This window comes from Cygnus olor, chromosome 3 (genome assembly GCF_009769625.2).
Source record: "Cygnus olor isolate bCygOlo1 chromosome 3, bCygOlo1.pri.v2, whole genome shotgun sequence".
Classification (NCBI taxonomy): domain Eukaryota; kingdom Metazoa; phylum Chordata; class Aves; order Anseriformes; family Anatidae; genus Cygnus; species Cygnus olor.
The window spans coordinates 110,892,256-110,919,461 of record NC_049171.1 but is presented as its reverse complement, the minus strand read 5'-3'; the positions used below and the strand labels follow the sequence as shown (position 1 = coordinate 110,919,461).

At 42.7% G+C, this 27,206-nt stretch overlaps 1 long non-coding RNA gene across 1 annotated transcript in view; it reads right to left on the bottom strand.

Annotated features, from left to right (window-relative positions):
• Nucleotides 1-27,206, bottom strand: part of LOC121068130 — a 37,499-nt gene that overhangs the window by 220 nt on the left and 10,073 nt on the right. The window contains exons 2-3 of the long non-coding RNA XR_005818639.1: nt 9,190-9,301; nt 9,021-9,082 (exon numbers count right to left, since the gene is read on the bottom strand). This is a non-coding gene — a long non-coding RNA (uncharacterized LOC121068130). The remainder of the gene's footprint in view (nt 1-9,020; nt 9,083-9,189; nt 9,302-27,206) is intronic.

The window sequence follows — 27,206 nt, the reverse complement described above, 5'->3', positions numbered from 1 at the left end:
CCAAGACACCAACTACTTAAACATACCTTATCAGTAAAATATATATTCATACCAACACCAGATGTACACCTTCGTGAGAATTGAGGGAATCCCTCTACAAAGGTTATTTCAGCCCCTTGGTTACTACTGATTCTAGCAAAATTTGCAAAGGACTTGAGAGCTGTGAAAAATCAGGAGGGAAGAGCACAGAAGAGCTCATCCAGCCGAGTCTTGCCATCAGTGGCGAGTCACCAGTCTCCTTTGCTACCCATCCTACCAGCCCTAAGCACTCACACCAACTCCTGGCACAGGATACATGGCAGAGGAGAGACAGATATAACTGGAGAAACATGGGCCAAGACCCAGGCAGGCAAAACTTTTCACAGAGATGCGAAGTATTGCGCCTTTCTCTTTGGAATGCTGACACACTCCCTACAGTGAATGTAAAAGTTTCAGAGAGAATGCCCTACAGGGACGTAAAAAATATAACTGATTATTGAGACCATAACATGATGGGACAGGAAGCTTTAGGATATAGGAACGGTTTCTTCATGCCACAAGGTCCTGCACATGGGAAGTACTTGAGCTTCTCACTTATTTTTCCTCTTTACATTAAGGAAACCCTCCACTGCTCAAGTGCTGCCTGAAAACAAAGTCTGAGGAGTTTCAGGATTTAGAGGGAAATAAATATATTTTTTTAATTAGGCATATTTTTAGGCTTGTAGTTAAGCTAACTGAGGAGAGAGGAAGTATTCCTTGCTATCTTTTAAATGGTGAGATCCAGAAAAATAAACTCATCCCCAATGTCTCGAGTAGAGCAGTCATCTCTAAGCAACTCCTTTTCTTCCCCTTCCTGTGCAACATTCCCTATTCTACTTCCTTTTTTTCCTGAGGACACTGGGACTGGGATTTCCCTCCTGTAAAAAGAAAATACTAGAAAGAGAAACAGGGCAACTTCATGTCTCATTTGTACCACCGTCCACTTGCAGTCTTCACTCACTCAGTTAAGGAAGCCAGGACAATATAGAGAGCTTATATGTCAGAAGTAGAGGAAGGATTTAGAGGGGGGAAAAAAATACCACCTTTTGCTTTCTTCCCAATTTCTTAGTTCCCCATAAGAACATATGCCAAAATTTAGCTGCCCAGGAAGTCAGAGCTCTCCAAAGGGAATAGATAATGAGCCAGCAAAATAGCAAGTTCTCTCAGCAAGGAAGAAGTTAGACTTACAAAGAACAATTTTTGACGTGTTCCCTTGCCTCCCATTTTCAGCAGCAAATTTCCCCAGAAGCACTGGTGTTACAGTACCCGCAGAGTCTGAGCAAACATTTTTGATGAGCAACTCCACAGAAAACAAGAAAAGTTAAAGGGACCAAAGTCCAAGAGAAATGTAAAAACCGCTTTTGGGAAGAACATTTTCCCCTGCAGGTTTGCCATTTCCTCCCAGCAATGCCAGAAGTAGAAGTTGCCCATGTCAGGAAACCCCTTTGTCTGTTTTTAGATCTACAAGTACATGCAGAGAGCACATTCCGAAGAACAACTTTTAAAAAAACAGTCATTGGGTCAAAAAGCAGGCTTGGAGGTGTGCAATACCCCATGGGAACCAGTGGATGGGACAACGCATCACAGAATTGTAGGGGTTGGAAGGGACCTCGAAAGATCATCGGGTCCAACCCCCCTGCCAAAACAGGTTCCCTAGAGCAGGCTGCCCAGGTAGGTGTCCAGACGGGCCTTGAACATCTCCAGAGAGGGAGACTCCACAACCTCCCTGGGCAGCCTGTCCCAGTGCTCCGTCACCCTCACCGTGAAGAAGTTCTTTTGCATGTTGGTGGGGAAGTTCCTGTGCTCCATCTTGTGGCCATTGCCTCTTGTCCTGTCCCCACAAACCACTGAGAAGAGGTTGGCCAAATCCCTCTGTCTCCCACACTTCAGGTATTTGTAAGCATTAATAAGATCCCCTCTCAGTCGTCTTTTCTCCAGGCTGAACAGACCCAGGTGTCTCAGCCTTTCCTCATAGGGAAGATGCTCCAGGCCCCGTATCATCTTTGTGGCCCTCCCCTGGACTCTTTCCAGGAGATCCCTGTCTTTTTTGTACCGGGGAGCCCAGAACTGGACACAGTACTCCAGGTGAGGCCTGACCAGGGCATAGTAGAGGGGGAGGATCACCTCCCTTGACCTGCTGGCCACGCTGCTTTTAACGTACCCCAGGATCCCATTAGCCTTCTTGGCCACCAGGGCACACTGCTGGATCATGGCCAGCCAGTCATCCACCAGGACTCCCAGGTCCTTCTCTGCAGAGCTCCTCTCCAGAAGGTCATCCCCCAGCCTGGACTGATACACACGGTTAAACAATGTAGAACATAGTCTGAAGACAGGACCAAGAAAAGGCACAATTCTTCTTTCAAAGTGATATTGTCATTTAAGCAGGATTTTTTTCTTCTTTTTTCCCCCGCCATCCCCTTTTTTTATTTAAAGCATCAGTCACAGGATTGGACCAACTTCAGGGTTCATTACAGAACCATTTAGCACAAGACAGCAAATGCACAGGGCAGAAAAACAAAGACAAAAGTAATTTTCACGTTGCGTAGAGTTTCTCCATAATCCCAAATCTCCTCTTTGTTCACAAGCACATGCATTCACACATGCACGTTCTCGCTCTGGCTGCTCCAGCAATGCACTTTCATAATCCCTGTCCTAAGGATGCTTCAGATGCCATCCTGGTAAGCCTTGGCTCACACACTGAATATGGACTGAGTGAAGATCTGGGCCTCTTCCAGAGCGCATGGAGGGGCTCCAGTTGGGCTTGCATCAGATGGCACATCAGTGAATTCACATCATCCATCAGTGATCTTCCTGAGCAAACTTGGCTGCTTTGCTCCTACAGGCTGACATGCTTACATGACCAACTCTAAACATATTTATGTTGAGGCACAGGAAAGAGACCAAACCTGCTTCCATCAGTAGTGACATCTCAAGAATATGGGAAGTGATTTTTAGTTTCTTATCCCTTGCCTTCCGAAAATCTCAATTCCATAAAAATGTACTGTATCAGTTAAGCATGGCCTGTAATGCCCATGCAAGACTGAAATGCAGTCTTTTGTGGCCCTTCTCCCATGCAGTATCACTGCAGTAGGGATGCTTATATTCCACTGGTTATTACTTAGTGGCCCAAATCCTTGCAGATTCACGCAGCACACTACCCAGGGGCAAGCTAGGGTCCACTGCAAGACAGATTGTGGAAAGGCCACTTACTAACTGCCTACATCCTTACTTTATAGGGGATTGCTTTACAGAATATCCTAATATCTGTTGATGGGCCAATGCATAGGCTGGAGTAAAAAACACTTCAGGACTTTCTGCCTCTACAGCCAGGAGCAGCAGATGAAGGCAGGCTGCTCTTCCACCTTTTCCTTCCCCTAGGCCAGCTTCAATAGTGTTATTCTTCTGACTTCTCCTTTACATCTTCTGTTGGTGTTTTTCTCCTTCATGCTAGAGTAGAGGCAGTGAATGTTGATGTTGGTGTGATTCTAGTGAGACAGCTTTTCAGATAATTTCTCATGACCTCAATATCTAAACTGTTCCCTTCAGCACAGGATAGATCAGGATGACCACAGATCAGCAGGCATTTTGGTAATCCTTGGAAAAGTCTGAGGGGTAGAAGTATTTTAGAGGTGCCCCAATTTCTCTCTCACCCTCCCCATAAAAGTTACTTGCAATCATTATCTTTGCTCTAAGAGCACGCATATCTAATGGGTAGCCAAAAGCACAGCAGAAAAAAACAAAGGTAAATTTCAGTAAAAGCATTATTACAAAATCTACTCAAGCATTGTAAATAGAAGTGCCATATTATTATTGAGAAAAGGTGTAGTGCCCATGCAAACTACATATTTGATTAGGATCTGAACTCTTTGCTGAACCATGAATCTGAAATAATTTAGGTGATACATATAAATTTAATTTCTTTGTTCAACATTCCACATCTGAAATGATGCACTGCAAATGTGCAGCTCTCACTGAAGTCTGCAAAATGAGTCTTCTTATAACTCGCCTATACTGTGCGGAAATAATCTGAAATAATCTTAAAGGAAAAGGAATAAACCTATTTTAAAAACAGCTGAGTCCTTTAGATCGTATACCATAACCAATTTATGGAGATAAATGGAATTCAATATTAAAGAAATACTGTTTTTTCCCCTCCTGTGGAAAATTTAAATGCAGAAGGAAAAGGAAGGAAAAAGAAAGGAAAGAAAGAGAAAGAAAGAAGTGGCACGGAAACAACATATGAGCAGCACTTAGCTATGGTTTCTGTTACAGTGCCCGCTAGAAGCGATGCACCTTGTTTTTCCCAGCCCAAGCTAGAGAAGGCAAGCTGATTGTGGAAATGACTCATTCAGTCCCTATAATGGAGATATACCAGCTATTGGACATCTTTATTTCTCATTCATTAAATGAATCCAGTGTCTACTGCTATGATAGCCGTCAACAAAGACAGACGAGGAAATAAAAAAGGGGGGAAAAGAGCAAGAGGGGGAATACAGATGAATATTATAGACTACTGTATGGGCCCTATTACTAAAAATGAATACAAAATACTTTAAAAAAATACATTAAGCAGGTATTGGCTTACATTGCGGTCAATATTGTGATTCATTTAACTCAAGGGACAATAAATCTTAATATTGACTGAAAACATAAGTCAATATGCGTACTGTTGTGTGCATTCCATTATAAAAACAAGGGGGGGGAGTAAGTTTAATGGACACTTCTTGAAGAAAAATGGTTTTGCCAAAATATTTTTCTCCCCTTTAAGTTCACCAGCTAAAGAAACATTGCAGCCACACACCACCATAGCTAAACACTTGGTCCTCACCTGCAAGGTGGCCTGGGGCTGGTGACCATCTCATCCCAGATGCATTGCAAAGCTCCAACACAGCCTGAGGGGACCAGAAAAGGTGACTGGCTGCAGAAGACCTTTAAATGTCTGCTCTCTGCTCTGTAAGGCTCCCAGGGCAACTCAGCTCCTGTCTGGACTCTACAAATGCAGCCTGGCACTGGCAGGAGACCAAATGAGGAACCAGGCAGGAAAACCAAGGAGGTGTCTCAGCCCTCCTAACTCGGAAAGGTCACCCGAACTTGGGAAGGTCACCCGAACAAAGCGGCCTTTTTGCCAAAGCGTTTTGGTGTCGACAGACTGGCTGACCCAACATGATCTTCTGCTGGAAACTCCCAGACTTTCCTAAACTGGGGAGGCTGCACTCGCTTGCCTGCGCTCTTTAAGCACAGTTATCATCCTCACTTGGTGCAAGGTCTTCCAAGCATCTCTGAAAGACAGGGAAGTCTGCCCATTGCTCCAGCTGACCCCATTAGCACCCCACCTCCTGAAACACTGCGTTCCCATACAGGCCAGCCTCCTCCACAGGCACTGAGCCTGCACAGCAGGGGCTTCCTAGGAAAGGAAACAAAAAGAAAAAGAGCTACATCGCTTTAAAAAGCCCTTATCTTGTAAAAGCACCCTGTTTAACTGCAAGAAGTTGTACTATTCTCACTGAAGTGTTTCACCTGTCAAATTAAGTTTTCTGGGAGCTGGAGGAACAGTGTGTGGCATCACAGGCAATTACTGACCTCTGAAGTCAATCAAGGTGAACAGCAAAACTTATTTACTCTGCATGTGACTGGCTTGAGCCAGCCAATTACCAGGGGAGATCCATTTTTGACCTTATCCCCAGAGGTGCTACACCTTCGGCATCACCGCTGAACTCTGCTGGAAGAAGGATACACGGCACACATCCGTAAGAAAAAAAAAAAAAGCACCTGTCTACCTGTGGAACTGAGAAAGAAACATCACAGGACCCATAAACAAGCATGCAGGAGTTCACTTCTTATGCAGGCCAAGAAATGCAGTTTCCTCTGTATGGGTACACATGCATATATGACGTATATGCACATATATGTACCTGACTTTGGCACACACACACAGCAGGGAAAAGGGAATATGAGAAGAGATACCTGTAGACACTTTTCTCCTTGTCAAAGCAGTGTGGCTGGCACTCTGTTTAATGTATCACTTTTTAATTTATTCTTTTTTAGTGATAAAAAGTGGGAAATCTTGCTTCTTACAAACTCCCTGGTGGCAAATAGTCTTCTGGCAAAGCATCGCTCCCAGCAGAACAGGTTCCAGAGGTCCTGGCTGCGCTGTGCCAACACTCACAAAGTCACGCTAGAGAAAAGATGACCTCTCTAAAGAGAAGCTTGGCCTCCCAGACACCAGACAAATGCCTATTCTTGGATGAGAAATGATTTATCCAGTCAGGTTTACACCAAGGCCTGGTATCACAAGCCATCTAGCCTCATCATTCCACATCAACATCAAGGGAAGAGTTGCAGACAGTAAAGTTGCTGCCGATTTCTCCTAGGATTCTTCTATCTAGGGATGTGTTTAGTAATACTTCTCTCTCACAGTCCAACAAATGCTTCAAGGAAAGCAAAATGGCACAAAGGCAATGACCTGATAAGGCTTCTGGCTTTATACGTGTGACATCCCTCTGGATACATAGCACTGATTTGCCTACCCCTTTGGTGTTTGCAGTGCAAAAGGATCTGGCCAGCAGCAAAAGCAGAGGGAAGGATGTCTCACCAGTTGTAGCAGGAATATGCCAGGAGTGGCACACCACCTACCTGGCTTATAAAGCTCTCTCTGACCAGGGAGAGATGATTTCTCTGTTTATCCATCCTCATTGGGAAGCACCACTCAGAGCCTTGACTAGCGCCCATTTCCAACCGTAGGTCTCGCTATAAACAGTGCTCAAGTCCACCAAGGCTAGATCCAGACCTTGGTTACACTACTGCTTACTTGTTCCTCACCAACACATCAGCAGCTTACAGATGTGCTACTGCCATCAGAACCAGCCCCGAGATGAAAAATCAGCACATGCCCGTGTTTGCGTCTGTATAGATATTAACTGGGGTGGCTGCTCGCAAACAAACGCTGTGCCCTTTCTTGCTGAGAGCCGAGAGCTTGGCATCTTGCACACAAGGTGACTTTCAGGTGAGGAAAGCTTAGCATACCTTCAGCTTCCTCAGGCAGCGGCCAGCTGGGACCCTGGCTCCACTGCAGCAGCGTGCCCACATGTGGCACAGCCGACACGGGGACAGGAGCTCTCGTAATCATATCAGCAACCCCGCGGTACCTGCTCACAGCTGGGAAGGAGGCTGGGGTCCTGGCTCCGCTGCAGCCCAGCCAAAGGACAAAACTGAGATGCACGGGATGGAGATGGCAACTTCCACCTTCAAATAGATGTCGTGCAAGCTCTAATGGGCTTAGCCAGTGGCAGGTCAGAGAAAGCTCACTGCTCACCACCACCAAGGGAAAAGCAAACAAACAGTTTAAAAAGCCAAAATCGAATAACGGCACAATACATCACCGCTCTCCAAATTAAACACACTGGCATTTGTTCCCTTGGGAAAACCTCAGGAGCCCTTATGCTTCTCCCGAGTAAGAACAAACCTCTTTATTTTTAAAAGGTACTAATTCCTCAGGCCCCTCCTCAGTATTCTCACCCCTCCCATCCTGCAGCCCAGGACCCCCGGCTGCGAGCCCAGAGGTAAGGCCCCCACACCTTCCAAGCGGTGCATAAGGTGCAAGGGTAGGTTCCTTGCAGCACAGCAGCTGAATTGCTCTTCCTGCTGCCCAGCTGTAAATCCACTTCCACACCCTCATCCATGGCTGCATTGCCCTGTTTCCATGCAGCAAGGTTGCAGCAAGCCCAGGCACTCACAAGAAGCCAAAGGTGGGTCCAGGATGGGCAGGTGGAGCCCCAGCTCTCAACTACTTATTTATAGGGACATACACACCTTCATTCACACTCATGTCCAGCCCAGGGACCCCATTCCCCCCCCTTCAGTCTCTGATACCTCCATCTCACACGCACAACATGGCTCCATCCTCCCTGCAAGCCCAGGCACAGAGCAGAGCACTCACCCCACAAACTGGGGGAGATTTGCATCTGTACGTGTACTGCACAGCTTAGGCCCAGCTGAGCACAAAACACATTAGAATGTTTTTCTTTTTTTTTCCCCTTCCCTTTTTCTGAAAGATTTCTCCAGAGATAAACAAGGAGGAAGCATTTTTTGCCTCCAAGAAAGAATGAAAATTACAACCCTATCTACATAGCAAAGGGTACTTTACCCCTGGGTGCAGAACAAGAAGGCTGAAAGAAATGTAAGCTAACAAAAATTATGAGCAACTTTGGATGCGGTTATGTCTCCGGTGTGAGACCAGGATGCAATCCTTTCTTATTTCTTCTTCCTTTCTATTGCAAAGGTGTAGATAGATATTCGAATTGTGTAGCGGGCAAGACAGATAAATAAAGTTTTCAGGACTGGAGAACACATACAGCTCTGTGTTAGGGAGTCTTATCGCATGGGCAAGGATGAAGAATCAGCCCTGTAGAACCAGTAAGAACAGGAAGACTAAATTAATTCAGTGCTATGATAACAAATTAAACTACGCTGGTCAGGTAGGCAGCTTGGTGCCATTTCTCGTGCAACGTATTTACTGGCATATCACTTCAACAGTGATGGAAAGTGGGACCTGTTCTGAAATACTGCTCCTCACCAGCCAGATAAGCGTGCCAGCAAAGCTCTCATACACATAAGCCAGCTCTTCCCCAGCCCTCAGTTACTCTCTGCCAGTTGTTTAGTCTTCCATAAAGAATGCATACATTTTTCCTGCATTCAAACATTTTATCAAACTGCCGTATAAAAGTCAATGGATATTAAAACAGAGTAGTACTGTATATTCTTGCTACAGCCCCAAATTCAATTATAATCCTTCAAGACCCCAGGGAAAAGTTACAAGTGGAAACACTGTGCGCTCAAAAAATGAGAAATGATTGCATTTCAGCATCTGTAAGTTTATTCCTAATGCTTTTCCTCAGGAAAGCAGGTACAAATGATTTGCAGTCACGACGTTGCTTTTGTTTGCAATGCCTCCTTCACTTTGCTGCTAACTGCAGTTAATCTTTAGTTTAAGTTGTCTTGCTTACCAGGGCACCAAAAGATTCCCCCTCTACTTCGATGGCTCCAAAGCATCAGGCTCATTGCTATGCTAGGGAATAGACACAAAAACAGTGACATTTCTTCCCCGTACCAGTTACTAGTAACAGCATTAAAAAAAATCTTTTTTTTCCCCCCCTCCTTTTTTGCATAAGATACCTTTAAAGGCTTTTACTTAGAGCAAATATGGGACTCGTCACTTGATGATTAATTTGCATGTTGATAGGCAGGCAGTGTAGCAGCTTTCAGATTAGGGACATTCCGCTGCACACTAAAAGGCACAAAGAACAAAAAGTGAATTTCAATCTTGCCCTTCTTTTCCAGTCAGTGCATTCCCAGCCCATGTCTATTGATGAGCAGTTGGAACAATACCAAAATGCAGTGTAAGATCAATCCTGCTGTTTACTTCGCTGAGCTGAAGGAACAAAGGACAGAAGAAAGGACTTAAACCCAGCTATAGTAAAAGAGTGGGGATGAAGGATGAAAAATGTGCCTGATGGGCAGTAGCACAGAGTAAACTCATTTAGAAAATAGGCAGCTCCAGCTGAGATAAAACCAATGATGATTTGTATTTTGTACTGTATCTTCAGGGGATAAAAGCACTTCTATCAGATACCATTGGAGGCAAACTTGAAACACTGCAGTAAAATGCTATGTTCCCTACTAGGGAGAGAATAAAAATTCCCATAATTGCAAAGGAGTGTTAAATATCTGATTGTGCATGCCTTTTTCCTCCCATGGTGAGATAACTCAACCCGGTCCTCTTTTTAACTTCACAGGACCTGTCTAATAGAATATTCAGCTGGATGCTTTTGTATCAAATGCAGCATGACACTGTGTTTTACTTTGATAAATACTGATAATTGTAATTTGGGGGATTATTAGCCTTTAAGCTTTTTTTTTTTTTTTTTTTTTAAAAAAAAGCTATTTCAAAATGAGAAGGATGCAACTTCATTGCCTGAGCGGGCAGGAGGAGGTGAAGAGTGAGAGAGGAAAAAGTTCTCGTTCAAATGCAAATACCTTAACAAACTGTAACTAATGGGAAGGAAAAAATAAAACAGTCCCTTCTATCACTAAACGAAAATGATCCTAAATCAAAAATCTATTTACTTTTTATTGGAAAGCAGGAATATGGCACAATGAACTACCACCATCTCAGGCGGGGACAGCACGACACAGAATAACAGAAGTGGGAAAAATGAACATCAGGAGAAGTGATGGTATCCTTGTTGAGATTCGAGTACAGCGGAGTTTGGTTGTTTACTGATCACCCTTTATAGGGTTTGCTCACTTATCTGGTTCAAAAAATTACTTCCCAGAGGCTATTACTTGCTGATAGGGACGTGCTTGCTCCTCACTCCCACTGATAAATGTACATTCTTCCAGTAAGGATGAAATTTGAGGTAATTTATTTGATTTTCTATGATGCTTCAAAAGAATCTCTGACTGTTACTGACCAGCAGATAAACAACATTCCCATTTGCAGCAGTAAGCATGTAGAGACAATTATAAATTGACCCGCCAGACACCAACACACCCAAGCATGAACGTTGTCTTCACAAACAGGGCCCCGGTTCCTATATTTATATATACATACATACATATATATATGGTTGGTTTGGGAAGGACATTGTTTAAGGGAATCAGAGGCAGACAATAGGTTAAAAAAAAATCAGAGACGTGCACAAGCCAAGCATGTGCGAAAAGCTTCCAGTACTACCTCCAAAAGCAGCTGTGCCTGATAAAAGGCTGAAGTGAGGTACAAACATCTCTGCTGCTGACTCAACAGCCAAGGTATTTCTGGGAGTTGATGAAGATCCAAAAATATTTTCTCCATTTCACCCCGCTTTCCAACGCCCTGTTTACTCTGAAGTGACCCTACGTGTCTCTTTTGTCCTGGGATACAATGGCTGAGAAGCTCGGGCCCTGATTCTGCAACTTGCTTCTTTCAGCGCTATTCAGCAGGAGACGTCAAAGCACTGCTGATTAAGAGCGAGCGTATTAGAATCAGAAAGGAGGCACGCTCTGGCTTCTGCTAACATAGCTTCTTGCAGCCAGCTTCTGTGCTAGAAACTTAAACTTTCCTTCTTACCACAGCAGTACGCCTGCAGGTGCTTTCCTTTAGTCCCATAGCATGACAGAAATCTGGCCAGCAGGGCAAGAGCATGTTCACCTTACCCTGGTGAAAGAGAGCAGAGCTGTGTATGGACCAGTTCCCAAAAGGAAGAGGTTGTTAGGGGTTTTTTTTGTCTATTTACAGTAACTTTCTCTGACTGTAGGAGGATTTCTGAGTTCTGCGTGCACCCTCTCTCATTACATAATGAACAGCATAATCAGATAAACTGTTGTTAATTTTAGCTCTCCCTTCAGAACATTCATACATGCACACACCCGTCCACATTTGGGAAGTCCTCTATTTTTATCCATCAACATAAATATTTGGTACACTGATGTATCTTAAATTTTTTAACGCATTCCTCCAAGCCTGAGAGTTCACATTGCTGCAGAGGCAACATGAGCCAGTTTACAACCCTCTGGAAACAGGCAGGCTCTGACAAAGGTTCACAGCTGAAATAACCCTTACTATATAGTGGTAAAAATACAATCCCATCAGTATAAAATAAGGCAGCATTATTCTAAGCAATTCTATGTCCATAAATAGTGCAAGATTAAAGTGCCTATAAATTGCAGAGTCTTATTTACTTCTCGATATAATTACATTTACAACAGATAAACGTCCAGAGTCTTTGAAATCTTAAGTCCCTGATGTTATTTTTTTGGATGCAAAACTATAACGCATGTATCTGTAATATGCATTCCCCTCAAGAACATAATTCATAGGGAGGTCTAGTGAGGAAAAAGACTCCCTTCGTCTAGCTTATTTTCTAGTCACTGGCCCTCTGATGAAATCCCTGACAGTTACCCTCAATTTCCACAGCACTGCAATTAAAAAAAGACCAGCCGTATGTCTTTCCCTTTTAATTAAATATAATCAGCATGCGATGCTCAGGTCTGGAAGGTTATATATGACCAGCTCCCTGTGCCTTTTCAAGGTGAGCTGATCTGCTCACCTCCTGGGGGGCAGCCTGCCTACGCCCATCATGGACCAGCACAGCAGCTCAAAGCCAACACAAAGTCAGAGTCTCAGAAGCTGTGGGATATTTGGGGTTCCCTGACACCTCAGTGGGACTCCTAAGGTTGAGGAAGCTGTGTCTTTTTGATCCTGAAAGAGGCTGTCCTTTTGCAATGCTAGGTGAAGGGTGGGAAAGGGACACATGCATGCAAGGGACCCTTGCCATTAGAGAACAGTCTTAAAAGGACCAGGTGGCACAAGGGAAGCTGCATCGTGTGAAACGAGACAGATTCTGCCCCCCACCCCAAGTTCATGACTAGACAAGAGCACAAGTCATATTTGACCTGCATGATGTAAACCAGCAGAGGAGCAAGCAAAAACGCAGAGAAACATTCAACCTCCTGAAGGAACTTTTCAAATCTCACAATATTAATTCCTAATTACTAGTTCCTTACATCCTAATTACTTGAATCCCACAAGCAAGGTCTTTTCACATAGCTGACAAACATTTTCAGAGATTACCCCCAAATTTCACAGACCTTGCCAATTCAGTCCTATAATTTGTTCCCTGAACAATTTCCTCCAGAAAAAAGAGCAAGCAGCCAACCGGACTGAAATAGCAGCGATGACTTTATAGCTTCCTCTTCTTCCTCAGCTCACCTTTTTTCATTAATTGTAAACATGATGATGTAAAAAAGGAACGTAGACAAAAGCCTCTTTTGAGGCTGGGTATGCTGGTATTCTTATTTTAAAAGGAACAAAAGCTCCCGACGCTTTACAGAGTTCTTAAGGTCCCAGAGATCGACTGTGATAAGAAATCAGGCACAAAATCCAAGTTAGCTGACTTATCTCAGCACCAGAGCCAGCAGCTCACTTTCTCACTAAAACAAGTACAATAAAGGGCAATTACTGTGGGAAGTTCTCCAACAGTCTCTGCAGGGGCCTTGCTGATGCAATAACCGTGTGGGGAAGCCCCCAGGCACCCAGTTCTTGGCCTCTCTCCTCAAGTGGCCAGCAAGCCCAAAGCTAGTGCCCAGTTAGCTATGGAGATGCACCACAAAACCTCTTTCTTACACAGCTCCGGTCTAGGCTTTCTGGGCATTTCCTTATGCTCCTACTGGCTTGGAACAAAGCCTATTTATTACCAAAGACTTCCGCCAAAATTTTCCTACCACCATCCTCCAGACAAAACCTGGGAGTCCTGACACGGAAAGCCCAGACCAAGAGCTGTCCTATCCAGAGCATCCTACCCGGAAGCATTTTGCCATAGAGTCAAAGCAGAGCACAACATCTAGCTGCTTCTCATCAACTCCGGCTCTTCAAGCTAGAGTGGCAGACATACCCTGAGCTGACAGCTGAACATTTAATTGCTCTTTTTAAAAGGCATACCTTAAGAGGAAGGGTTTGAGGTGAAGGAGGATGAACAAAGGAGGGGGGAGAACTAAGAGCAGTTTCAAACAGAAGTTTCTCTACTTTGCATCAAAAAAAATAGTTTCACTACTTGAGCTTTGACAAGAAACCAACTCCACAGGCTCTGCAAGGTAATTAACAGCAGTTTCAGAGCACGCCAAGTGATGGGCAGAACATGAGCTAAGAGGCTAGGAATGGGAACAGCGAGTAGCAACAGGTCAGAGTGCAAGGCTTGGACCTCTGCTTTTAAGGGGTTAGCCTGTAAATAAAATAAAATAAATAAATACAAGAAACCTGAAAGCCAGCGCTGACTTATCAGGGACCAGGGTCAGGCTGTGAATGACGGCTCTAAAAGACTGGACTCCATCAGCACTTGAACTGCTGACATCTGCGGGACTTACAGATGATGGCAGTAGACCCCAAGCTGATGAATTACAGCGATGTGGCTCTGACCTGCAGGGGCTAGCATTTCCAGAGCTTTTCTTTGGACCAGCTGCAAGACAAAATGAAAACAATTCTAGGCTCCAAGCACAGCCTGCTCCTAGCTCCATAACTCAGGCAAATCACTTGCATGAGCAACTGTGGGTTTCAGAGTTAAATACAGTAGATCACAGCCTGAGCAGCTGCTGTCTCAGGTCGTCTGCAGACTCAGGCATCCATTACATTTAGGTGATAGTCACAGCGTCCGGTGTCTATAAAGGCTGGAAGCTTTTCCCCTACATGCATTTCCATAACACCACCACCACTAGAAAACACTATTCAGACTCCTATTTCTTGATAGTTCTTTCCTTACTTTCTCAAATTTTACCCCACGTTTCACGAATTTCATATGCTCCATCCTAACTCAGTTTCTCCTAGAAATACAGGGAAGAAACTGGACAGGTGTTATCAGAAGTTTTAAAAGCAGCAATTTTCCAAAAGACTAAATTGTACTGAAGATTATAACACAATGTACAGCCCGTAACCTCTGCACAACCAGTTCTTATGGTATGTCTACTGTGCAGGAATCAAACATTATCGCCATCTGACCAACGTGCAACAATTACATGAAGTATGTCAATGGTATGCCTGGATCCTCATGTTTGAGCATGGAAATCTCTTCCCACCCTCCCAAAAAACCAAACCAAGAAGCTTATCTCTAATTAGCACGTTTTCCTCTCTTCCCAGCGATTGGGTCAAAGGCTCAACAGATAACAGGAAGGAATCACTCCTCATGCCAAAAGAGGTCTAGCGGGCCTGAATCTGTACTTTTTAATCCATTCAAAAACATATAAAACACAAAAACGGCCTTCACTCAGGAAGAATGGGAGTATCAGCCCAGGTCTCTGAGAAGGAGTTAGCATGGAGAAGCCTGCTTAGATACACTCATACAGGCAGCACCAATAGGAAGACTAAAATGGTCTCTAGGACAGGCTGCACAGCTCTCCAAACATTTACTTGATTTCCTGTAGAGAAATAGTGCAAATGGATCTAGCACAGGGAAGAATTTCATTTCCTCAATGGGCCAAGCATCTCTCCTCAGCCCTCGATCTGCAAGCTGAAAAGGGGTTTGACCTCAACCAGCCCAGTCACACATACATGTACCTGATTTGAGAAGTTTCACGTTAAGTTTTGCCACCCCTCCCAAAATAAAAACCCTTAAAAAGATGCATGTGTGGCAATACCAAAGTATTCTTCAACCTTGTAATGAGAGAAGCCAGAGCCAAGGGAAGACGATTAGCGAGAGAGGATTAAAAAAAAAAAAAAAAGAATAAAGCAAGGAGCAGGGAAGAATGGATGTCTGAGCTCTTCCCCTTTTGTACTTGGGGTCACTAGCTTAATTTTCTCTTACATTTGAGTTGTTTTTAATTTCCAGGAAGCCTTCTCAGATATCTTGAAACTTTGCCAAATTGTCATTAAGCCAATATTTTATCTCCTCATAAAAACGCTACACTATCTCCCCCACACCATACATACTGCAGGAATAGATCTTAAATCAGGGAGGATGGGAATTTGTTTTTAAAATGACTTAACTATTTCATCCATCTCAGGTTGAAGGAAAAGCTTTAAGGGAACAAAATCTCTTTAGTGCTGCCTTTCCCAAATATAATAATTGTTTTCCTGTGTCTCTTTTTGAAACATCAGCACTGCATATCAACATTACGAGCGCTCTTTACCTTGCACAGCTGACCACAAATGAAGATTCACAAGAAAAACCGCTATTAAACTTCCACGTGCGAGGCACTTATAGACATGGGATCTACATAGAAGCTTCTCAAATTCATCACTAGTCATGGTCTCCAGAAGTCCTATACAGTGGGAAGCAAGAAAAGCAACAGTACAGAGCAGTCCAAATGCTCCTCTGCGGATCATTACAACGTGAGACAAATAAGGGATGCTCGGGCAGTTAACAAGTATGAGTCCTGCCCAAAATGGATGTTCAAGAGTCTTTCCCTTTATTAAAACAGTGCATTTTCAGAGAGGACATTTTTCGCCCCTGTTGTTACTACTTCAAAAACCAGTAAATAAGCTCAAATTCGGCCCAGTGGAATAGCTGCACCATTTAGTACATATGGCCATTTGGTCAGATCCGTTGTCATCACGCAAGAGCCTAGCGAAGAGCACAATTCCAGGTAAATGATGTATAGGAAACATGGGGAACTCATCTAGCCCATCATTAACCTCATTCGGAGACAGCCCCAGAGGCAGTTCTTTAGCCACCAGCACAGCCAGCTGTCAATTGTGTCAAACCAGTAACGTATTAGTTAGCAGGGGAGCAATCTAAAAAGCCAGCCATAGATCCAAATGCCTAAAAGATATTCTCAAATGTGGTAATTATGTCCTGCAGCTGCCAAGAATGTCCTCAGAGAGTTCACAGATATTGGTTGTACCAGCGAATCAGAGCAGATAGGCACTGTAGCCTTATCAGGAGCATTAACAACAGACGAGGCTCCCTCAAACTTGGAGGGGGAGATTTTGAACTGACAGCAACAACCAGCATGGTAATTGCCACACTACTTAAAAATTACTCTGCTTTTATTTTTAAAAAAAAAAAATCACGCCAACCTAGGATCTTCATTGCTTAATAATAATTATTTTTAAACATAGCATAAGACTTAGCACGATAACAGAGCTCAGTTTCAGAGGGGGGTCCAAAGAGATCCCTGAAAATCAGGTTCCCTTTGGAGCCTCAAAAGTTGGCTAACTAAGTACAGATGCAGGTCACAGAGAAATCAGCATCAACTTTTGAAAACGCTCAGACGTTTTTACTGGGGACTGAAGGAACAGCCTGTGGGTAGCCTCCTGTAAAGGGTCCAAAGGGATTTACTAAGCAATCTGACATTAACAGGTGTTTCATGTCCATCTTGCAGGAGAAAAAGTGCTTGTGAATGATACTTGGCAGCTAGTAGTCGACAGAGCAAACCTCTGCTTATTTCAGTGATAAGCAGCTAGCTAACAGGACTGATGAGGTCTGGCAATAATGACAGGACAAGTAACTTTACCTCTAAGCAGCTTCCAAGGGCAGACATTGAAATAAACAGGGAAAAAGGAGCTATGCCACAGAGCAAGCCAAGGAAAACCAAACCTCAACGGCCAGTGCCACTGACAAAACTCCATTTTGTCAACTTTTAAAAGCACTACGCAAAGCTGTTGACTTTATGCTTTCAGCAGGGGGGCACACCTGTAATTCTTTGTGTTTTTTTTTTTTTTTCCTGTGATGTCGAAATGCTGGATTTTACTCTTCTAAACTGACTTTAAATGAAAAGCTGAATTGAAGAAAATAGTCAAAAAAAAAGTAATTCATGTTTTTCTAGTAAATCACCTTTCTTTCTGCAATTATGTTTTCATTCAGATCAAGAATGAGAATGACTATTACTAAGAAAGTAACATCCCCTTTTTTGATGAGCTCTTAGCCCGGCTTCACTTACCACAAAGCAAACAGAAATCAGCAGACAAGCCATCAAGAGCGCTCTGTCTTGAGGTCAGAGAAGTGGTTATAATCATATGCACAATCACATCACTAACTAGTCATGGCTTTCCTTTTAAAAGTTATGCAGATATTAGCAGAAAGGAACAGGACACAGGCAAATCTCAGATATATCCCAAGGAATAGCCTGAAATGTTAGGAAATGAAGGGAAATTGTGAAAAGTAGAACTCCTGGCAAATGTTTCCGTGAAGATAAGGCCTGCTCTGAGCATTTCAGAGACAGTGCTGGCAGGAACTATGTCCAAATTAGTTAGTCTTAGCAGTGAGATGTAATGCTGAAAGACAGTTGCCATAACACTCAAAATTAAGTCATAAAAGACAGTTAGGATACCTAGAATATCTACTACAGGCAATTAAGATAATCAGGAAAACAAAGAGCCTGTCATGTAACATCAGGTAGATCAGGTTTGCCTTCCAACTTTTTTTTTTGATATTATGGCATTTAGCATTAGTTTAATTTAGAATACCAAAAATAAATACCTCAAAAAAAAAAAAAAGCACAAAGCATTTCTTGATGACCAAGTTGACCTTACAGCATTCTTCAGGCCCCAGTGACCAAGATATACCCAACTCTAATTCTGAGAGGCAAAACAAAAAACAAAAAAAGCAAACTCAGGTGTGCTGGGCAGGGAGTTTCCGATGTTTCGCAGGATACTCAGGACACATGGAATATTTTAAGTCTATACTAGAGAACAAAAAAAAAAGAACAGCAATTTCAACCACATTTACTATGGTTTGTCAGCGTGACCAGCCCAAATGAGCACGGAGCAGCATCCATGTGCAGATGAAGCAAAATTCCTGACATCAGCCCTGACCTTTGGAGAAGGCAGATGGCCGCCCACGCATTCTTTGATGCATTTCCTCCTGCAGTTATTTATTTTGTGCATCTAAATTTAGGAGTAATTAAGCAGGAAGGATGCAAACTGGGAAAGGGATGAAGGATTGGTAATGATGACCTCAGGTAGAAGAGGCACCACTGCTTTTTGGTCCCTCTGCCTTCACTTCTTTCCAGATCCTTTCCTCCAATTTAATCTCAGTTCCATCATCATTGCAATAGCCAAAACATCTACAAATCCACATGGAAAAGCCGCAATATTTAAGTGAAATTAAGTAATGAAGTGATGGTAGAACCGAGGATCACAAAGGCATTTTTCAATAGGCTGTGGTTTTTGCACAGGTGAAACAGCTGATCACATTTATCCATTTAAAAACTCTGAACACTTGTTAGGTTAATAGACCAGCTATCACTACCATTTCATTTTTAACTAAACACATAATCAAAAGGTTCTTTGTTTGTTTTTTTGTCATTATTGTTTGAAAAGACAAAGCAAGCAACATTTTCAAGTGTACCTAAGCAACATTAGGATTTCAACATCCCTGTTCAGAAGTGACTTAGAACTTCCCCCTATCCCAACACTGAAAATCTTATGCAATTTATTCTAGTCTGCCCAGATTTCATCTGGTTGGGTAAATAAGCAGAACTATTGAATCCACTGTAAAGGGAAAGCTTATTTTGCTTAAATAAAAAAAAATGACTACCATTCTCATTGTGAAGAGCTCCCTAGAGAATAACACATGGCCCTGACTTTCCTTTCCAGGAACTACAAACCTTGAAGATGACAATATATTTAATAAAACACCCCCTCAATTTTAATTATTTAATTGCTATTTATTTTAGCAGAAATACCCTGCTACCCTAAGTCTCACACATGCTTCCAGTTCATGTAGATGGGACATTACTTTCTAATCTAACAATTGAATACCTCACATTCTCCCTTATCAATTGCTGGAAAACCACAGTTGTACGCTACAAAGAAAAAAAATCAGTACATGCCTTAAGTGAATGAGGCGGCACAAAATGGAATGCTAAAGTAAAATAAATAAATTCATTCTTCAGTTCTCTAACCAAAAAGCAAAAACTCTTCTTCTCTAAAGAAGCAGACTACTGGTCTTTCGTAACCTTTTGCGAATATATTCATCCTGTAAATCTGCCAGAAAGCCATCGGACGAAACTCATCTCCTTCCTACCCACGACTTAGCCGTGACATCTCTGTCACGTTCAACTTGGTGATGACCTGTTTGGGATTGCAAGTAAGTGACCTGCTTGCAGGAGATGCCAAAACCCCATTTCAGCATCTGCTGAGCTTTCTTTCTTTTCAGCATGCTCTGCACTCCTCCTGGCTGGACCGACCAGGCTGACTTACCCTGTTTGGGAACTGAGAAAAACAGTTCCTAAATACCAGAACAATTTAATAAAATTGCTGACAAACACAAGCATCTTTTTGAGACTAAATTTCTTTGTAGCTCATTTTCACTCACCAGAAAAGTACTTTGCAGCTACCACTGGCATCACCAGTACCAGCAGCTGCTCCCCCAGCCCAGCACATGTTATGGACTGGGCTGACCCGACCTCTCTGCTCCCCGCTTCCACCCGTGTCACCTAGCAGCAAGCCATGGGGAAGAGCAGTGACAGCAGTGAATGCCCTATTTGGCTGCAAAAAGTGAAGAGCAAGTGGAAGCGATGTATTCTGATAAACGCTGCTCTCTCCTGGGGAACCTGAAACAACCGGAAACAAAACGCCCGTATTCTATATTTTAAGGAATTGCAGAAGCAGGGGGCGATTACGAAATATATAGCAGAGATGTTCAGCCCACCCCTCCTCATCTTGCTCTCAATGGTATTTTTCGAGCTTACACATGTGCCTGAAGGTCCTGTCCCCTTCCCAGGTCCCCCGTGTTCCTGTTCAGGGGAAGGAACCAGCCACCTTTACACCCCCTGAAGGGGGGCACGCAGAGATGGGGAAAGCCCCCATCTTTGGGAATGTGACCTTGCCTCTGAGTTTATACCTGAGACTGTTCATCCTGTTGCCACTGAAGCACACTACCTGGGCATCGTAAAGCACATATTTTCTTTCAACAGGAGTAATCACATGCTTGAACATGTGCTTTTAGCATTTTATACAACTCACTGGAATAAAATCTTCGAAACCACTGAAATCTTTCAGCTGGTGCAAGTGCCAAACCCCTGTTTCTAGCCCCAGCTCTGATACTGGAATGGAGCTGTGCTCTGAGCTGCCACCACATCTTCTGCAGAGCCTGTCATTTCCCACCCTCTCTTCCCCAAAAGGCAGTAATTTCCTTAAACACGCAACTCATTCAGGTGGTGCAAATCAGCACTCACCTTGAGACTGAGGCAGATGACACCGTGTAGGTGAAAGGAAACATGACAGAGGCCACTGCTACTCAGCACTTCACAAAGACAGAAAAGGCCTCAGGGTACACAATAGAACGAGAAACTTTTTTCTTCCCCCCTTACCACTGATGTTTATTGATTTGTCCAGTTCATAGGGAGCATCCCTTAATGTTCTGCTTTCATGTTTCTGCTTTGTTGCATGGGTACAGAAAAGAATATTGCAAATTGATCTTTCTTTCCTGCCTTTGTTGGGAACAAACTCCTATTACGTTAGCTCCTCTGGCCTGTCATCTCATGCTCACTTTGCCAGTATATAATCAGCATGGCTAAACACCGAGGGCTGATTAATTTCCAGCCTTCTCCACTGAGCCCATTGATGCACTCCCTGTTTGATGATCTATGCAAGAGAGGGCCACTTTTGATTGCTTGACCCCTGCCCTTAAACCTCGAGCTGTCGGCTCTAGCACCTGTCTAAGTTAACAGCACACACATTGTGTTTATTTTCAGTTTAAAAGGAAACCATAACAATGGATTAGCATTCTCAAAACACAAAGGGCCTGATTTTCTGCTCAGTGCTGAACTCTTACAGCTCCCACAGATGTCAAAAGATTTCAGGGTGCTTAGTACCTCCAAGAACATGCCCAGAATGCAAGTTTAATCAAAATATATCTGACATGGTATCTGGATACACATTTTTAAACCACATCCATTAAGTAAAAAAGAGATGAAAAAATAAAAACACCACCAGTTAACCCACATCTTGCTGTCTCACATATTGACCTGATTTGAATTTAGGTAAGCACCAACAGTAACATTTCTACTACCTACATTTAAAATGAAGTCTACAGCATTCATTTTTTCAGTGGTACCAGAGATGTTCCTGCTGTTTGTCTCAGATTTATAAACAGATACAGTTCATCATATGTTCCAGTAAGGACCAAAGACTGATTCCTATCAAGACTGTAAGAGTTACAACACTCTTCCTTGCAGGGAACAGCAAAAGTTTTATTTAAACGCCCAAATGTTATTTTAAAGATGTTATCCTGAACTCTTAAGGAGGTTCAGGATTAAAGGAAAGGAAAGGACAGAAATGGCAAAATAGGTAGCAGGCAGTTGGTTAGTTTGTTTTATGCACGTACCCATACTCTGCATATAATTTTTATAAATGAGTATTTGCAGGTATGAATATTGTGTGCCTTGCATAATATAGTTATACAATTTAACTGTAGCAACTTATCCTGGCAGCTACATCTTCACAGCAGCCTGAAATAATATGCCTGGTGCAGCAGGGATGCACCTGTGCATCAAGAAGAAAAGGGAAAAAAAAATCTGTATTCATGAGTGCAAATTGGGTAAAATTGACTGACTAGCAGTAGTCAGCTACAAACCTGTAATTTGACGCACTCCTTTTGCTTCCCTTAAATTCTGTCTTTACTGCTCATCCTGCAGATAGCAGCACCCTCAGAAGAGGATTTCTGGGTGCTGTGGTCTCCAGAGTGACCAGATTAGACTCTGCCTGTCCTTAGGCTAGGTGGTAAATCAGGTGTGCAAGGGGGTGATCTTCCCTGTTGTAATGCCAGATTCAATTCCAGGCATTGCTTTCAGTTGTGTGCATGTGAATTAATCCCTCCGCAGATGTTTCTACAGAAGAAAATGGACTCTAAGTGGACCCACACACACATCCTCAAATCTAGCCTGTAAAGGGGATGCTGTGCTGACCCCTCACAGCAGCCAGGAGGTGGCAGGGAATTTCAGAAGACATTTCATGTATGAGAGCCTCATGGAAAGCAAATGCATATTGAAGGCTTCATGGAAGATTATAAAGGAAAGAGGTTATTCCTGGCTGATCTATAGCTATCCTTTATCATAAATAAAGGACATATCCTTTATCATAAGTAGTTCTCTTCCTATTCTGAACCTTTTCCTTATTTGTTACATAAAGGTCACATTTCCTTGATTTTACCTGGACTAAATACATATGTTGTTGTAGCATTCCCTTGTAAAAGGAGACCTCTATTTCTTCTCCTTAACTTCTATGCATGTGCTCCTGTCTGAACTCTTCCTTCCTGAGCATGGGTGACCAAAACAGTGAACAGTACTTACACACATTTTCTTCCCACTGCTTTCAACAGCATTCCCACCACAAAAATTTCTTAGTAACATCCCAGGCTTGTGTTTACCCCGGTCATTAATAAGTCATATTATGTTACTTTTGTGTCAGGAGAACACTTAACACATGTAGGTCCGTCTCCACCATTTTGTTCAAGCATGACATTTCCTACTTGTGGGAAAAGTTATAATTCTTACACTCATAATTTTAAGTTTAATGCGACAACATTGTCCTGTTTCATTCCCTCCTCAATGTCAAGGTTGTCCAGTTCATGATGAGATGTACATCTATCTTTGCATCAGCTGCAGATTTCATTAGTGAGTTTCAACAGATTACGTCCTGTAATTTGTGAAAACATTAAATAAGACCAAGGCAAAAATTCTGTCCCTGAGGACTACCTCTCACAGCCTCCCTCTAGCAAACAACTCACTTTCAACTTTTTTTTTTTTTTGCCAGGTTACAGTTGTCCTGCTAACACCCTCTCTCTTCACTTGAAGAAATTCCCTTGCAGCTATAACACCATCAGCTCTGATGGAACTTGAAAACATGCCTACCGCATTTCCTTCTTTAACACAAAAATTACTAGTAAAATATAGGAGAATAGTCTTCTACAAAGGTAAATATTACTCCATTTCACCTCCTCCTCTGCTCACTTCTGAACCGTCAACCACTCTTTCTCTCAAAGCTTGTTCTTTTGCCTCATGTACTACCCCAGTGGAATGGATGAGCACTGCAAGATACTCAACTCTTCCTTCTCAACAGCAGTGCATTTGCTCTCTCTCTCCAGGCATGCAGTAGAGGACCTACCTCACCACCTCACAAACCCTTTCTCTTAGAGTTGCTTTTTTCCTGCTGTGTGACTCTCCAAAGGAAGGATAATCTGAGGTCTCACAAGCAATGCATGCAACTGAAGAGCTTGTTCACCCCTCAGACAAGGAGGCAAGCAGGGAAGGAATCATCTGTACTCCACAACTGCTGGGGGCAAGACAGAGGAACAATGGTCTTAAGTTAGGCATTAAAAACCTTCTAATGGTATTGAGAACTAGAGTAGAACAGATTGACTGGGAATCTCATTTTCATTTCATCCTATGTTTCTTGCACACATGCACGCTTCCTTGATTCTCTTATTCTCATTAACCTTTTGGGCATGGCAAGGTAGCTGCTTTCTACAAGCTCTCTCCCATTTTGAGAGGTAGATATGAGTTCCAGATGTTTTTTGGACCTTTTGAAGCTTTTGTGAAATCTATGCCACCTTCTAGTCCTTGAGCTTTTCAGTTCATCTGACTTCTTACACTTAAAAGAAATTTGAGAGAGACTTTTAGGAGAGACTGACCAAAGTCACAATGCTGACGTGAAAATTATAGACATCCTTCCCAGCACCAACAAAACCTCTAGGATGCTTGAAGTTACAACCAAACAGATCATCACTTTGATGGATATAAGATGCAGACCCAAACACAAGCAGAAGCATCTGGCTCAGGATTGTGATTTACCAGGACTGTAGGTTTGAATAATCAGCAGGATTTTTCTCTCCCCTTCCCCATGTTATTAACTTACTACAGACTACCTTACTTCAGAATTGCAAGTTACTTTCAAATTATCACACAATTGGCTTTAAGACTATTTACTGGTGTTTTTAATTAAAATATAATACATAGGAAATTATATCACTGTCAAAACCTGAAAGTACATTGTTTTAAAAAAAAAAATCAGCAGATACTTACAGAGTACAGTAATTGTCTTAATGAAGCTTAATTACATCCTTACAAGAAGACAATTTAAAGAGTGACCTATTTTCTTCTGTAGATTTACATATTACAGCAAGCAAGTAATGGTGTCATTGGTACCTGAAGAAAATACTTTAAACATTCAAATGACTGATGAAATAGGTGCATTTAACAGGGCTTGCTTTAATATCTTGATGAGTTTTAACCTGCAAATTGTTCTGCCGGAGCAGTGCTCTATGATGATAACAAGTCCTAACCCAGCCCCAGAAGTCACCTGAACCACACCAAACTCTCACTGCAACAGGCTGCTCAGGAAGACAAGACAACATAACCATAACTATCAGTACACCAAGAGGTATCGCTCATTTTTCCCAGGAGCCCTGGGGTCAGGCAAAGTTATATTTAAGAAGCCCACCAGAAGAGCAATGTGTGCTTCTCACAGAGCATTTGCATTCCACATCAAATGAAATTGCTCAGGTAGGTTTACCATAGCCTGACACACCAGGGGAGTAACCTCATTTGGACAAAATCTGGATTCAACCTGGCTCCTGGAAGAAGCAGAGTAAGACTTACAGGAAATACTGAGCATCCTTTACGCACTGAAAAAGAGGAGCTGCATTTCCTCCTGTCCCTTTCTAGGGAGAAAATGCATACAAACAAAAGAACTGGGGCTGCCGCTTGAGTCTTTGAACTGATGGCTGGACCAAGTTCTATATTCTGTCTAGATGCAGAAAATGGCTTTCTAGACTGACAACTGATTAGTATACAAGCATGATTATATGCAAATCTCCAATTTCTATTGACTTAATTGTGATCTGATGTAACATGTATAATTAACACATGCATTTAAAATAAATGTATATTTAATTAACATGCATATTTATAAAATGAATATTTATATTTAGCATATAATTTTGGGTGAATTTAGGTGGCACAAAATTGAGGGGTTATCATTACTGATGAGAGCTAGTCACAGCAAAACAGCTTTCACACCTCAGGCTCTCCCAGCGGATTTCAGTCCCAATTTATCTCACCTCTGGCAGGCCAGCCTTGGGCCTTCCTCCACTCAGCCAAGACTGCAAGTCACACCACGCAGATGCGAGTCAGGTAAACATCTTCATTAAGGGCTGGGGCTGGAAAGTTGCTCAAATTGTAGTCTGAACTGAAAACCACAACTGCATAACAAGCTGAGTACAAATGAATCTAAAGACAAAGGTCAGGAAGCAGTTAAGCATCAGGCTGCCCAAATTTGTTTTGTATTTTTATAATGGATACAAACTGCAAAAGCAAGTCAGATAGATTTATACCCATAAAATTCTCAGCTGCAAAGCAGAAAGCGTAAAGCTTCTTCACATCCTTTATGTTCTTTAGGTGGAACAGAGGTAGGAGGGATTAGACCAAATTTATCAATAGATGAGGCACTGATTTCATAGCAACACAAAGACAAGATGCCTTGAATGATACAGAAGGACTAATCGGTGCAACAAACTGCGACACCAGGTGAGAAATGCTAATTCCAAGAGTCAACCCAAGCAGCCTTGCATATTGCTGTTCTCACAGACCGCTGGGTTTCACAGGTCATTGTGTTCGTCACCAAGGCCATGAGTGCAAGGCACTAAAGGCACAGGATAAAACATCAAGGATGACTACTTTGGTAACAGACTTCTCTGGTGCAAGCAAATAAATACAAGGTTATCATTCCCCAGTGCAGCCCAGGCAATAAGCACCCTCAGAAAGAGGCAGCAAACGTCACTGCCTTAAATATAAATAAAAAAAAGTGAACCACGCTCCAGTGACTATTTCTCGTATCATCTGTTCTCTCCCCAAGGGAGAAATGCTGAACACATTGCTTAATGCTCTGCTTGGAGGTGCTACTCGTGCTGCTGATGAGCACCAAATGAAAAATCATGTGAAAATGGGAAACCCCAGCCAGGAATTCAGTCATGGACTTAAGCAGCATCATACTGAGGCAGGGCTCACACGAAGTAACCATTTATCTCCTACCTTGCAAAGTCAATGCTTGTAAAAAGACAAATACTAAATACCCAGTTTCCTTGGAGGAAAAAAAAAAAAAAAAAGGAAGAAGGTAATAGAACTTCCCCAACTGAATAGCTACCCTTTCCTCCCCAGGGAGAAAGGAATACAATCTCCTTGTCACTTCCCAGGACTTACTAAGGCAGACAGCTCAGGGAAGGCAGAAACCTTGGCCGCTGTTACAAGTTTAAAAATACCCTAGCCTGCTCCACTTCTACAACCTGACAGAGCATACGTTCACTACAAAGGCCTAGAACACAACCAAGCAGTTCATTCTTGTTACTCCAGCAGTATTTTGATCGAACGTCATCTGAGTCTAAAGAGAAACTCCTTGATATATTTAAAAATCAAGTTCAACACAGTTCTTGCACAGCTGATGCAATCACATTAGCCATTCCAAAGCATACCATCAAAAGGGGACATTATTCCTGGAAATGCACCATGCCTTCCAGCACCATGCAACAGCAAGGATTTCACATCTAAACTTAGCCTTGCGAACACAGAGTTTGGCAGTGATGCATTTAGACAAAAATCAAAACTTACAAGGGGAAAAAAAGGATTAATCAAAGCACGCATTGCTTCATTAGTGTGACGCGATCCTTCTTTTATCGCACCAGATCTATCAAATTGCAGATTTTGCAGTTAATCATTCAGATTGCACA